The 12,869-nt window shown below is 45.3% G+C and overlaps 1 protein-coding gene across 2 annotated transcripts in view; it reads left to right on the forward strand.

Moving 5' to 3' along the window:
- Window positions 1-12,869, forward strand: part of TTC33 (tetratricopeptide repeat domain 33) — a 216,379-nt gene that overhangs the window by 6,331 nt on the left and 197,179 nt on the right. The window lies entirely within an intron of this gene.

Here is a 12,869-nt window from a genome sequence, read left to right on the forward strand (position 1 = left end):
TGCCCAGCCGCGTAGTATATTGCCCAGCCACGTAGTATATTGCCCAGCCACGTAGTATATTGCCCTGCCACGTAGTATATTGCCCTGCCACATAGTATATTGCCCAGCCAAATAGTATATTGCCAAGTCACGTAGTATACAGCACAGAGCCACATAGTATACTGCCCAGCCACGTAGTATATTGCACAGCGACGTAGTATATTGCCCAGTCACGTATTATATTGCCCTGTCACATAGTATATTGCCCAGTCACGTATTATATTGCCCTGTCACATAGTATATTGCCCTGTCACGTAGTATATTGCCCAGTCACGTAGTATATTGCCCAGTCACGTAGTATATTGCCCTGTCACGTAGTATATTGCCCAGTCACGTAGTATATTGCCCAGCCACGTAGTATATTGCCCAGCCATGTAGTATATTGTCCAGCGACGTAGTATATTGCCCAGCCACGTAGTATATTGCCCAGCCACGTAGTATATTGCCCAGCCACGTAGTATATTGCCCAGCCACGTAGTATATTGCCCAGCCCACGTAGTATATTGCCCAGCCACGTAGTATATTGCCCAGCCACGTAGTATATTGCCCAGCCACGTAGTATATTGCCCAGCCCACGTAGTATATTGCCCAGCCACGTAGTATATTGCCCAGCCACGTAGTATATTGCCCAGCCAAGTAGTATATAGCACAGCCCACGTAGTATATTGCCCAGCCACGTAGTATATTGCCCAGCCACGTAGTATATTGCCCAGCCACGTAGTATATAGCACAGCCCACGTAGTATATTGCCCAGCCACGTAGTATATTGCCCAGCCACGTAGTATATTGCCCAGCCACGTAGTATATTGCCCAGCCACGTAGTATATAGCACAGCCCACGTAGTATATTGCCCAGCCACGTAGTATATTGCCCAGCCACGTAGTATATTGCCCGCCCACGTAGTATATTGCCCTGCCACGTAGTATATTGCCCAGCCACGTAGTATATTGCCCAGCCACGTGGTATATTGCCCAGCCACGTGGTATATTGCCCAGCCACGTGGTATATTGCCCAGCCACGTGGTATATTGCCCAGCCACGTAGTATATTGCCCAGCCACGTGGTATATTGCCCAGCCACGTGGTATATTGCCCAGCCACGTAGTATATTGCCCAGCGACGTAGTATATTGCCCAGCCACGTAGTATATAGCACAGCCCACGTAGTATATTGCCCAGCCACGTAGTATATTGCCCAGCCACGTAGTATATTGCCCGCCCACGTAGTATATTGCCCTGCCACGTAGTATATAGCACAGCCCACGTAGTATATTGCCCAGCAACATAATATATTGCCCAGCCACGTGGTATATTGCCCAGCCACGTGGTATATTTCCCAGCCACGTGGTATATTGCCCAGCCACGTAGTATATTGCCCAGCCACGTAGTATATTGCCCAGCCACGTAGTATATTGCCCAGCGACGTAGTATATTGCCCAGTCACGTAGTATATTGCCCAGCGACGTAGTATATTGCCCAGTCACGTATTATATTGCCCAGCCACGTAGTATATTGCCCAGCCACGTAGTATATTGCCCAGTCACGTATATTGCCCAGCCACGTAGTATATTGCACAGCCACGTAATATATTGCACAGCACACGTAGTATATTGCCCAGCTACGTAGTATATTGCCCAGCTACGTAGTATATTGCCCAGCGACGTAGTATATTGCCCAGCGACGTAGTATATTGCCCAGTCACATAGTATTTTGCCCAGTCACGTAGTATATTGCCCAGTCACATAGTATATTGCCCAGCCACGTAGTATATTGCCCAGTCACTTAGTATATTTCCCAGTCACGTAGTATATTGAACAGCCACGTAGTATATTGCCCAGCCACGTAGTATATTGCCCAGCCATGTAGTATATTGCCCAGTCACATAGTATATTGCCCAGTGATGTAGTATATTGCCCAGTGATGTAGTATATTGCCCAGCTACGTAGTATATTGGCCAGTCACGTAGTATATTGCCCAGCGACGTAGTATATTGCCCAGCGATGTAGTATATTGCCCAGTCACATAGTATATTGCCCAGTCACGTAGTATATTGCCCAGTCACGTAGTATATTGCCCAGTCACTTAGTATATTGCACAGCCACGTAATATATAGCACAGCACACGTAGTATATTGCCCAGCCACGTGGTATATAGCACAGACATGTAGTATATTGGCCAGTCACGTAGTATATTGGCCAGTCACGTAGTATATTGCACAGCCACATAGTATATTGCACAGCTCACGCAGTATATAGCAATGTGGGCACCATATCCCTGTTAAAAAAAGAATTAAAATAAAAAAATAGTTATATACTCACCCTCCGTCGGCCCCCAGATCCAGCCGAGGCGTTTACTGACGCTGCTCGCGACGCTCCGGTCCCAAGAGTGCATTGCGGTCTCGCAAAATGATGACGTAGCGGTCTCGTGAGACCGCTATGTCATCATCTCGCGAGACCGCAATGCATGGACCGGTCACCGGAGCTTCGTGAGGAGCGGGAAAGGCCTTGGCTGGATCCAGGGGCCGACAAAGGGTGAGTATATAACTATTTTTTTATTTTTTTATTATTTTTAACATTAGATCTTTTTACTATTGATGCCGCATAGGCATCATCAATAGTAAAAAGTTGGTCACAAAGGGTTAATAGCAGCGTTAATGGAGTGCGTTACACCGCGGCGTGTCTAAGTGACCCTTAGACAATTATATAGTAGATATTTATATAATATATATCTTATCTTTCATAATAAATATATATATATTAGTAAAAATATATTGCATATAAAAAATAAGAATAATATTTTACATACACACATACATACAAATATATTTTTTTTATATTTATATGCAAAATATTTTTACTATATATAATATATATATTACGAAAGAAAATATATATTATATAAATATATCTTTCATAATAAATATTTGTTATAAATACCGTATATACTCGAGTATAAGCCGCCCCCCTAATTTTGCCACAAAAAACTGGGAGAACTTAATGACTCGAGTATAAGCCTAGGGTGGGAAATGCAGCAGCTACCGGTAAATGTCAAAAGTAAAAATAGATACCAATAAAAGTAAAATTAATTGAGACATCAGTAGGTTAAGTGTTTTTGAATATCTATATTGAATCAGGAGCCCCATATAATGCTCCATACAGTTTATGATGGGCTCATAAGATGCTCCATATTAAAATATGCCCCATATAATGCTGCATAAAGGTTAATAATGGCCCCATAAGATGCTCCATAAAGATATTTGCCCCCATATAGTGCTGCACAAACGTTATGGCCCCATAAGATGCTCCATACAGACATTTGCCCCATTTGCTGTTGCTGTGATTAAAAAAAAAAAATCACATACTCACCTCTCCGTCGTTTAGGCCCCCGGCACTTTCAATATTCACCTGACTTCGCTCCGGCGCCGCTCCATCTTCAGTGTCTTCTGCACTGACGTTCAGGCAGAGGGCACGCACTAACCACGTCACCGCGCCCTCTGAACAAAAGTGTTTTTAGGCCTCACATAAAACTGTGGGGATTGGGGATTAATCGTATTAACCTAGGTAGTGCATTCCAAAGAATCGGCGCAGCACGTGTAAAGTCTTGGAGACGGGAGTGGGAGGTTCTGATTATTGAGGATGCTAACCTGAGGTCATTAGCGGAGCGGAGGGCACGGGTAGGGTGGTAGACTGATACCAGGGAGGAGATGTAGGGTGGTGCTGAGCCATGGAGTGCTTTGTGGATAAGGGTAGTAGTTTTGTACTGGATTCTGGAGTGGATGGGTAGCCAGTGTAATGACTGGCACAAGGTAGAGGCATTGGTGTAACGGTTGGTGAGGAATATGATCCTGGCTGCAGCATTCAGGACAGATTGGAGCGGGGAGAGTTTGGTAAGAGGGAGGCCGATTAGTAGAGAGTTACAATAGTCCAGACGAGAATGAATAAGTGAAACAGTAAGAGTTTTTGCAGAGTCGAAAGTAAGAAAAGGGCGAATTCTAGAAATGTTTTTGAGGTGCAGATAAGAAGAGCGAGCCAGTGATCGGATGTGGGGGGTGAATGAAAGGTCAGAATCAAGGATGACCCCAAGGCAGCGGGCATGTTGCTTTGGAGTAATGGTGGAACCGCACACGGAGATGGCAATGTCGGGCAAAGGTAGGTTAGTAGAGGGAGAGAACACGAGGAGTTCAGTTTTTGACAGGTTTAGTTTCAGATAGAGGGAGGACATGATGTTAGAGACAGCGGTAAGACAATCACTGGTGTTTTCTAATAAGGCAGGCGAGATATCAGGAGCAGAAGTGTATAATTGGGTGTCATCAGCATAGAGATGGTACTGGAAACCAAATCTACTGATTGTTTGTCCAATAGGGGCAGTATACAACGAGAAGAGTAGGGGGCCTAGGACTGATCCTTGAGGAACCCCAACAGTAAGGGGAAGGTGAGAGGAGGAGGAACCAGCAAAACATACAGTGAAGGATCGGTCAGAGAGATAGGAGGAGAACCAAGAGAGAACGGTGTCCTTGAGGCCGATGGAGCGGAGCATAGTGAGGAGGAGCTGATGATCCACAGTGTTGAATGCTGCAGAGAGATCCAAGAGAATTAGCATGGAGTAGTGACCATTAGATTTAGCTGTTAGTAGGTCATTAGAGACTTTAGTGAGGGCAGTTTCAGTAGAGTGTAAAGAGCGGAAACCATATTGAAGAGGGTCTAGAAGAGAGTTGTCTGAGAGATAGCGGGTAAGACGGGAGTGGACCAGGCGTTCCAGGAGTTTAGAGATGAAGGGAAGATTAGAGACAGGTCTATAATTAGCGGCACTTTTTTGATCGAGGGATGGTTTTTTAAGTAATGGATGTATGATGGCAAGCTTAAATGAGGGGGGAAAGATACCGGAAGATAGAGAGGTTGAATATTTTTGTTAGGTGAGAGGTGACAGCAGGGGAAATGGATTGGAGGAGATGTGAGGGAATAGGGTCACTGGTGCAAGTTGTAGAGCGAGAAGATGCAAGGAGCCTGATCACTACTTTTTCTGTGACTGGGAGGACAGTGCATGGTATGAGGAGATTGGGAGAGAATTTCCTGTCGGATATGGTCAATTTAGGTAACGAGCGAGCAACAGTTAAAACCCTTTGATTGCCTCTGCCTGAGATTGACATCAGTATGTAAAGCTTTAAACAGTAAAGGTACCTTCACACATAACGATTTAGTTAACGATATCATTGCAACGTCACGCTTTTTGTGACGTAGCAACGATCCCGCTAACGTTCTCGTTATGTATGACAGCGACCAACGTTCAGGCCCCTGCTGGGAGATCGTTGGTCGCTGGGGAATGATCAGGACTTTTTTTTGGTCGCTGATCACCCGCTGTCATCGCTGGATCAGCGTGTGTGACGCCGATCCAGCGATGTGTTCACTTGTAACCAGGGTAAATATTGGGTTACTAAGCGCAGGGCCACGCTTAGTAACCCGATATTTACCCTGGTTACCATTGTAAAAGTTAAAAAAAAAAAACAGTACATACTCACATTCCGATGTCTGTCACGTCCCCCGCCGTCAGCTTCCCTGCACTGACTGTCAGCGCCGGCCATAAAGCAGAGCACAGCGGTGACGTCACCGCTGTGCTCTGCTTTACGGCCGGCGCTGACACAGTCAGTGCAGGGAAGCTGACGGCGGGGGACGTGACAGACATCGGAATGTGAGTATGTACTGTTTTTTTTTTACTTTTACAATGGTAACCAGGGTAAATATCGGGTTACTAAGCGCGGCCCTGCACTTAGTAACTCGATGTTTACCCTGGTTACCTGGGGACTTCGGCATCGTTGAAGACCGTTTCAAGGATGCCGAAGTCGTTCCCCTGATCGTTGGTTGCTGGAGAGAGCTGTCTGTGTGACGGCTCCCCAGCGACCACACAACGACTTACCAACGATCACGGCCAGGTCGTATCGCTGGTCGTGATCATTGGTAAGTCGTTCAGTGTAACGGTACCTTAACAATCAGCAGTTGGCTCCAGTCTCTGCTATTATCAGCAGACTAGATGGTGGCCCAATTCTAACGCATCGGGTATTCTAGAATATGTATGTATATAGCAGCCACATAGTATATAACACAGCCCACGTAACACAGCCACGTAGTATATAGCACAGCCACGTAGTATATAGGAGCCACATAGCATATAGCAGTCGCGTAGTATATAACACAGCCCACGTATATAGCAGCCACGTAGTATATAACACAGCCACGTAGTATACAACAGCCACGTAGTATATAGCACAGCCACGTAGTATATAACACAGCCACGTAGTATATAACAGCCACGTAGTATATAACACAGCCCACGCAGTATATAACACAGCCCACGTAACACAGACAGCCACGTAGTATATAGCATAGCCACGCAGTATATAGCAGCCACTTAGTATATACTGTAACACTGCCCACGTAGTATATAGCACAGCCGCGTAGTATATAACACTGCCGCGTGGTATATAACACTGCCCACGTAGTATATAACACTGCCCACGTAGTATATAACACTGCCCACGTAGTATATAACACTGCCCACGTAGTATATAACACTGCCCACGTAGTATATAACACTGCCCACGTAGTATATAACACTGCCCACGTAGTATATAACACTGCCCACGTAGTATATAACACTGCCCACGTAGTATATAACACTGCCCACGTAGTATATAACACTGCCCACGTAGTATATAACACTGCCCACGTAGTATATAACACTGCCCACGTAGTATATAACACTGCCCACGTAGTATATAACACTGCCCACGTAGTATATAACACTGCCCACGTAGTATATAACACTGCCCACGTAGTATATAACACTGCCCACGTAGTATATAACACTGCCCACGTAGTATATAACACTGCCCACGTAGTATATAACACTGCCCACGTAGTATTTAGCACAGCCCTCGTAGTATATAGCAGCCACGCAGTATATAACACAGCCCAAGTACTATATAGCAGTGTGGGCACCATATCCCCGTAAAAAAAAAAAAATTAAAATAAAAAATAGTTATATATTCACCCTCCGGCGGCCCCCCGATCCAGGCGAGGCGTTCAGCGATGCTCCTCGCGACGCTCCGGTCCCAAGAATGTATTGCAGTCTCGCGAGATGATGACGTAGCGGTCTTGCGAGAGCGTTACGTCATCATCTCGGGAGACCACAATGCATGGACCGGAGCGTGGCGAGGAACAGGAAAGACACCAAAAGGTGAGAATAGCATGATTTTTTATTGTTTTTAAATTATTTAACATTAGATCTTTTTACTATTGATGCTGCATAGGCAACATCAATAATAAAAAGTTCGTCACACAGGGTTAATAGCAGCGTTAACGGAGTGCGTTACACTGCGTTATGCCGCGGTGTAACGCAGTCGGTTTAACGGACTGCTACAACGCTATGTGGGCGTCGGGCACTGACTGGGGGGGCGGGTAGTATGGAGCGGGCACTGATGGCAGGGGAGTAGGGAGCGGCCATTTCGCAGCCGTATTGTGCCCGTCGCTGATTGGTCGCGGCCAGCTAGCCAGCCAGCTAGGATTCTATGAAATTACCAAAATGTGCCGCTGTTGGACCTGTCCCAGAACATCTGCCCTCTGTGATTGGCTGCAGCGGTCATCAACAAACTAATTGACTGTTCTGTTCACATCACCAGACCGCTGCAGCCAATCACAGAGCACAGTGATCCCGTGTCATCACTTTTTTTCTTATCGATCTTTTTGGGTTTCTAAGGCTACTTTCACACTAGCGTTTTCTGCAATCCGTCACAATGCGTCGTTTTGCAGAAAAAACGCATCCTGCAAAAGTGCTTGCAGGATGCGTTTTTTTTCCCCATAGACTTGTATTGACGACGCATTTGCGACGGATTGCCACACGTCGCATCCGTCGAGCGACGGATGCGTCGTGCTTTTGCGGACCGTCGGGAGCAAAAAACGCTACATGTAACATTTTTTGCTCCTGACGGACCGCTTTTTCCGACCGCGCATGCGCGGCTGGAACTCCGTTTTTTACAGAGGACGAGGACGTCATTGGAATGGGCGTAAGGTGAGTATAAATTTTTAAATAAAAAAACGAAAGTGTGTTTTGTTTTATTTCAAACTGGCTGAAGAGCCCGGTGTTGCCTGGGCATAGTAAATATCTGTGGTTAGTTATAGCACCTCACTTCTCTTATTTTCCCATCATGCTTCTCATTTTCCCAATCACATCTTTCATTTTCCCCCTCACACCTCTCATTTTCTCCCTCACTCCTCTCATTCCCTCCTAATACTTGTCATTTCGACCTCACATCTGTCATTTTCCGATCACTCCACTATTTTCCCTCGCCCGTCTCATTTTGCACTCACACCTTTTCATTTTCACCTCACACCCCTCATTTTCACCTCAGTATATACATGTTTGTCATCTCCCTTATATATAGTATACACCTGTATGTCATCTCCCCTGTATATAGTATGTACCTGCTGTGTGTCAACTCCCGTGTATATAGTATATACCTGTATGTCATCTCCTCCTATATATAGTATATACCTGTATGTCATCTCCTTCTATATATAGTATATACCTGTATGTCATCTCCTCCTGTATATAGTATATACCTGTGTGTCATCTCCCCTGTATATAGTATATATCTGTGTGTCATCTCCTCCTGTATATAGTATATACCTGTATGTCATCTTCTATATATAGCCTATACCTGTGTGTCATCTCCTCCTGTATATAGTATATACCTGTATGTCATCTCCTCCTGTATCTAGTATGTACCTGTATGTCATCTCCTCCTCTATATAGTATATACCTGTGTGTCATCTCTCCTGTATATAGTATATACCTGTATGTCATCTCCCCTGTATATAGTATATACCTGTGTGTCATCTCCTGTATTAGACCTCGTTCACACGTTATTTGCTCAGTATTTTTACTTCAGTATTTGTAAGCTAAATTGGCAGCCTGATAAATCCCCAGCCAACAGGAAGCCCTCCCCCTGGCAGTATATATTAGCTCACACATACACATAATAGACAGGTCATGTGACTGACAGCTGCCGTATTTCCTATATGGTACATTTGTTGCTCTTGTAGTTTGTCTGCTTATTAATCAGATTTTTATTTTTGAAGGATAATACCAGGCTTGTGTGTGTTTTAGGGCGAGTTTCGTTTGTCAAGTTGTGTGTGTTGAGTTGCGTGTGGCGACATGCATGTAGCGACTTTTGTTAGATGAGTTTTGTGTGGCAACATGCGTGTAGCAACTTTTTGTGTGTCAAGTTGCATGTGACAGGTTAGTGTAGCAAGTTGTGTGCAGCAAGTTTTGCGCATGGTGAGTTTTGCGCGTTGCGAGTATTATGTGTGGTGCCTTTTGAGTATGTGCAAGTTTTGTGTGAGGCAACTTTTGCATGTGTTGCAACTTTTGTGCATGTGGCAATTTTTCCACGTGTGCAAGTTTTGCGTGTGGCGAGTTTTCCATGAGGTGAGTTTTGCACTTGTGGCGAGTTTTGCGTGAGCCTAGTTTTTGCATGTGGCGAGTTTTGCGGGTGGCGAGTTCTGAGCAGCGACTTTTGTGTTTCGACTTTTATGTGGCGAGGATGGTGTAATGTGTGCTGAGGGTGGTATGTGTACAAGCACGTGGTAGTGTGTGGCGCATTTTGTGTGTGTGTTCATATCCCCGTGTGTGGTGAGTATCCCATGTCGGGGCCCCACCTTAGCAACTGTACGGTATATACTCTTTGGCGCCATCGCTCTCATTCTTTAAGTCCCCCTTGTTCACATCTGGCAGCTGTCAATTTGCCTCCAACACTTTTCCTTTCACTTTTCCCCATTATGTAGATAGGGGAAAAATTGTTTGGTGAATTGGTTAAAATTTCACCTCACAACATAGCCTATGATGCTCTTGGGGTCCAGATGTGTGACTGTGCAAAATTTTGTGGCTGTAGCTGCGACGCCTCCAACACTTTTCCTTTCACTTTTTTCCCCATTATGTAGATAGGGGCAAAATTGTTTGGTGAATTGGAAAGCGCGGGGTTAAACTTTCACCTCACAACATAGCCTATGACGCTCTCGGGGTCCAGACGTGTGACTGTGCAAAATTTTGTGGCTGTAGCTGCGACGGTGCAGATGCCAATCCCGGACACACACACACACACACACACACACACACACACACACACACACACACACACACACACACACACACACACACACACACACACACACACACACACACACACACACACACACACACACACACACACACACACACACACACACACACACACACACACACACACACACACACACACACACACACACACACACACACACACACACACATTCAGCTTTATATATTAGATAAAAGGCTTTATTCTGGCTGTGTGTTTATTTCCAATATAACTATAGGATTAGTAATGGATGGGTGTCTTCTAGACGCTTCTCCATTACTAAGCCGTGGGCTTGATGTCACCTGACAATACAAAGGTGACATCAACCCCAAAAATATTAACCCCACTGCCACAAGGCAAGTGGGAAGAGCCGGGCAAAGCGCCAGAATTAGTGCATCTAATAGATGTGCCATTTATGGGGCGGCTGTGGGCTGCTATTTTTAGGCTGGGGGGGGGGGGTCGATATCCATGACCCCTTACCAGCCTGAGAATACCAGCCTCCAGCTGTCTGCTTTAGTTTGGTTGGTTGTCAAAAATAGGGGGAATCCCACACTGTTTTTTTTTTTAAATATATTTTTTTAATTATTTTAAAAGTACGGCATGGGGACTCCTCTGTTTTTGATAACCAGCCATGATAATGCTGACAGCTGCCGCTGTGGGTTGTAGGCAGCAGCTATCAGTTTTGCCTGGCTGGTTATCATAAATACAGGGGAACCCACGCCGTCTTTTTAAATTTATTGCCCAGGCACCGACTGATGAATACTTCCATCAGCCGCTGCCTTCTCTCGCTGTTATCAACAACAGCAGGCGTAGGCTGATGGGAGTAGTAGTCCCATCAGCCGACGCATGTGACCTGAGGTAAACTTTTTACATCCAGTCACAGTTGCTGGCTCACGATCTCATCTGATAGCGTGGGAGCCGCAATGCCCTCACCGGCAGTAATAATCTAACCGCGGATCAGAGCCAATGTTTGCCACACTGTCATGCAGATGAGAGCGTGGCAAACAATGGATGTTCGGGCCCCGCGAATGGGGTCCGGATTCAGGTACCGATCAGGTACCCGAACCGAACTTTTTTTATCTGTTCGGCTGGACCCGAACTTCCAGGGGTTCACCCATCTCTAGTTGGCACCCTCAATTTAGTATTTGGTTGCACACTCCTTGGAATAAAGAACTGCAATCAATCGCTTCCTATTACCATCAACAAGCTTCTTACACCTCTCAGCTGGAATTTTGGAGCGCTCTTCTTTTGCAAATTGCTCCAGGTCTCTCATATGTGAAGATGTCTTCTCCCAACAGCAATTTTTTAGATCTCTTCACAGGTATTCGGTGGAATTTAGATCCGGACTCATTGCTGCCATTTCAGAATTCTCCAGCTCTTTGCTTGTATCATTTTCTGGGGGCTTCTTGAAGTATGTTTGGGAACATTGTTCTGTTGGAAGACCCATGACCTAGGACGCAAACCCAGCTTTCTGACACTGGGCCCTACATTGCAACCCAAAGTCCTTTGGTAATCTTCAGATTTCATGCTGCCTGGCAGCAAAACAACCCCAAAACATCTTTAAACCTCCACCATATTTGACTGTAGGTACTGTGTTTTTTTCTTTGTAGGCCTCATTCCGTTTTCCGTGAACAGTAGAATGATGTGCTTTACCAAAAAGCTCTGTCTTGGTCTCCTCTATCCACAAGACGATTTCCCAGAAGGATTGTGTCTTGCTAATGTACTTTTTGGCAATCCGAAGTGTAGCTTTTTTTATGTCTCTGTCTCCAGTGGGGTCCCCATGGGTCTCCTGCCATAGCGTTTCATTTTATTCATATGTGGACAGATAGTTCATGCTGACAAGGAGCCTACAGGACAGCTCTGATTTATTTAGAACTTGATTGGGGCTACTTATCCAACATCCTACGTTACACGGCCGTTACACAGTACACGGCAGGGGCACATTTATAAGATTATCTCGGCACAGGAACTTTTTATTTTAAATACATCAATTGTGGAAATTATTATTATTCGGAGATCTATTGATTAAAATGAACTTTGTTTGTTGGAAAAACCCCTTTAAGTGGCTTATATGTATATATGTCCCATCTTGTCTGTGCAGTAGTGCGCCGCTCTCCAACCTCCTGATTTCTTGGGGACTCATGCTCTCCAGATTGATTGGCCGTTTGGGATCCTCACGGCAGCATGACACTGCTGCTGCAATGTGAGTCGGTTTTACCTCTGCGGCATTAGAAGCATGAGCTAACCCTAGGCTCCTGCCATACCGGCCAGCTTCAGAGAAGCGCCTGCAAACTCGCCTAGAAAGTGCTTGTCGGCGCTGCTCATGTTCCCTCTTGCCAACAAGTAGCGATAAGTAGAGAACGAAGGAAGATAGAAATAACAAGTAAATTGCAAATTTGCATAATTTCTCACTATCTACCATCCTCTCCCTATTTGAGGATAAGGCGCCAATCTTATAGCAAATTGTAACTTCCATGAAGTGGAAAGGGATTTAAATGGAGCCCCGGATGGAGCTCTCAGCGGTGTCCGTCTCTTTAGATGTACCCAATTACGTAGTTCTAAGCTGAAAAGACCGATAACGTTGCGTAAGAAAAAAACGGGGGGAATGTAGACCACTTAAATTTAGTTTGTGCGTTTCACTCCATGGCTTCATCAGGGGCTCTGT

Source organism: Ranitomeya imitator, chromosome 1, assembly GCF_032444005.1.
Source record: "Ranitomeya imitator isolate aRanImi1 chromosome 1, aRanImi1.pri, whole genome shotgun sequence".
Classification (NCBI taxonomy): Eukaryota; Metazoa; Chordata; class Amphibia; order Anura; family Dendrobatidae; genus Ranitomeya; species Ranitomeya imitator.